This window comes from Vicia villosa, unplaced genomic scaffold (genome assembly GCF_029867415.1).
Source record: "Vicia villosa cultivar HV-30 ecotype Madison, WI unplaced genomic scaffold, Vvil1.0 ctg.001216F_1_1, whole genome shotgun sequence".
NCBI classification, from domain to species: domain Eukaryota; kingdom Viridiplantae; phylum Streptophyta; class Magnoliopsida; order Fabales; family Fabaceae; genus Vicia; species Vicia villosa.
The window spans coordinates 459,529-462,321 of NW_026705538.1; the positions used below are offsets into that span (position 1 = coordinate 459,529).

General features: G+C 36.4%; 1 long non-coding RNA gene across 1 annotated transcript; it reads left to right on the top strand.

The window, feature by feature from the left end:
- Positions 1 to 210: 210 nt before the first annotated feature.
- LOC131634043 (uncharacterized) lies at positions 211 to 1,674 on the top strand. Its single transcript, XR_009293465.1, has 2 exons — positions 211 to 489; positions 1,461 to 1,674. It is a non-coding gene; the product is annotated as an uncharacterized LOC131634043 (long non-coding RNA).
- Positions 1,675 to 2,793: the final 1,119 nt, after the last annotated feature.

The window sequence follows — 2,793 nt, forward strand, 5'->3', positions numbered from 1 at the left end:
TTTTCCGTCGCTAATGTGACAAAAAGGACTAAAATGACACCTTTTAAAGAGTTAAGGTACCAATATGACACTTTTTGAAGTTAAGGGACCAAAATGAACCCTGACGTTAACATAAGGGACAAAAAAAGGTATTTTGCCAAAAAATAATAAAACAAAAAAAGAGAAGACCAAGCCCAGCTTGGACCGGTCCGATTTGCGCAAAGTGAGACCTAGTCTCTGAACCGGTTCATACCAAATAGAGGAAACCCTAAATCCCTCATTTCTTTCTCCGTTCACGCTAAAACATGGAAACAAACCTCACTCTCAAAAGCCAAACACATAAACGCAGCAAAATCAGCTCAAGAACAATAAACCCTAATCCCAATCAATCCCTAATCCATTATGATTCATGAGATAATTACATCAGATTACATGAGAAAACAACGATAAATGCCAGAAAAGAAAGAACTTGGTGAAGACTACCTCGTGTACGATCTCGATTTGAACCATGTATGATCCTCTTATTTCTTTGCGTCTACTCCACTTGCTCTTCACCTTCGTCTTATTTGCTTATGTGGTTCTCTGCAATCTGCTGCTTGATTTGTTTGTTATTGTTGTGTTTGAACGAGAGTTTTGTTGTGAGTTTATGAGCCAATCATATTGCATTTTGAGGGGTTTTTGATGCGGTTTCAGTAGGGTTAAGGATAAGCTGAAGAAATGAGTGAAACATGAGGTGGTTTGATAGTTGATGGAGTGTTATGGCTGTTAGTTTTGGAACGATGAAGGATTTTGTATGGTGAGAGTTGAGGACTGTAGTTTCTAAGTTGGCGAGTTGATGTTGTTGATGAAAGGTTGTGAGTTCTGCAGCAACTTGGAGGTGATATTGGTTTGGATTTGTGGAAGGTTTTTGAAGAAGGTTGAATGGAAGTTTGACAGAAGTTTTGAGTGAAGGTGGTTGTTTGAGGAATGAGGGTGAAGGTTATGGTGTCTGAGTTTTTGAGAGAATGAGATAGAGTTTAGGCAGCGGTTTTGAGCAAAGAGGAAGTTTCAAGAGAGTTTTTTTGTTAGGTTTTGGTGGCTGCTGACGCATCTTTGTTAGTGCCCCCCCTGTTGAGTGAAGAATAAGAAGTTTTATAGTGAAAAGGCTTGGGGAGTTTTCTAGGGTTGGATATCATTTCAGGTTTGGACCGAGGTTCGGTTTATGATGCAGCAGAGGTCTGAATTGTTGCAGAGTGAGGAGTGGAGAGGTTTTTTTTGAATTCCACAGCAGTGTAGTGGAATAATGGGAAAGGTTTTTGGTGCAGTTGTACTATGCCCTCTTTTGTCCTTCCATTTTTGTGCAAGTTTTTCTGATTTTTGTCTTTTTGTGCACTGTTGCATTTGTATTGGTTTTTCTGTCTTGACTCAATGTTGATGGGCCTGTTTTGATGCTGCACAAATATTACTAATTGCTTTATATGTTTCTCTTTTGTAATTGACAGGTTGCAAGTTGGCAAGGGTGCAAGTTGGAGTTACTTAGCTCATGGAGATAACTTGAAAATTACTATGCAAGATGAAGTGGATTGCTTGCAAGTTAGACTAGGAATGTTGTTATAAGTCTATTTGACCTTGGTAGAAACATAAATTTTTTGCCATGTATTTAAGTAACTTGTAATGGATTCTTGATGTTGAAATATAGCTTTAATTTTTCAAGAATATAGACTTCTAACCTATTCTTCAAGTAATCTTCACATTTTTCAATCAAAGTGATAATTGATTGGCATTTACTTTGGATGACATCCTTTCAAATAATAGTCGCCAAAAGGACCATGGAGTAACATGGTGAAAGAATTCAAATAGGACATGGTCAATACAAGACCAAACCTCCATGGATCACTTTGTTGACTAAAAAGTAAAAAGTAGCTGTGAATAAATTCCAAATTCTCCTTCCATCGAAATATGATTCAAACTTGAATAAGAATTAAGTCAAAATCCAATGCCCTGCATTCTTTCTTCTTATTCTTCAAGTAACATTCGAAATGGTGACTTGGTCCATCAATGAAACACAAAAACCTAATCCACGGGCCTAATTCCAAAGACATCAAACTTGAATGAACACGTTAATCCACAAGAAAACCCCAATCACCAGGTGAAGCCAACCATAACCATGCTCTAACCTCCAAAAAAAGGTCACATGTGGATGCAGAAGAATGATTTTTATTAATGAACATGACTGACTGGTAGAAAGGTATGTAGATGAATTAGGGCTAAAGAGCCATATGAAGATGAATGATAGTTTGGCAAATTTTGGGGTATGACATTATGAAGTTTATTTTAAAGATGTTTTAGATTATGGATTCTGCTGCGAGATAATATGTTTTGCTTTATGTTGATGAATAAGATATAGTATTAAATAAATTTTGAGAACCCATGTTACGAAGCAAGACTATTGTTTGTGAAGTTTTTATGACGACGTGACACCCTTGTTGGTTATTTTATTTGATGTTAATTCGCATTATATTGCGAATATTCTATGTGGGTTAGAAGGGTGTTACAATAGGAATCTCCAAATCCTCTCAACTGCTAATTCAAATGCTCTCATGACTCCAATGAATTTTGTATTCAAAGCAAAATTGTTACCAAGGTTTTTTGCATAACAACCAAAAAGGTTTGCTAAATGGTCCCTGAAAATGCCTTCCACAGATGTAACACCCTTCTAAACCCTGCGACAATTATTAAAATACTCAGAGTAAAACATGAAAACAAGGGTGCCACAATTAAGAAAAAAAATAAAATCAAATATAATTCATCTGTGATGCTTTATTAGGAACGATT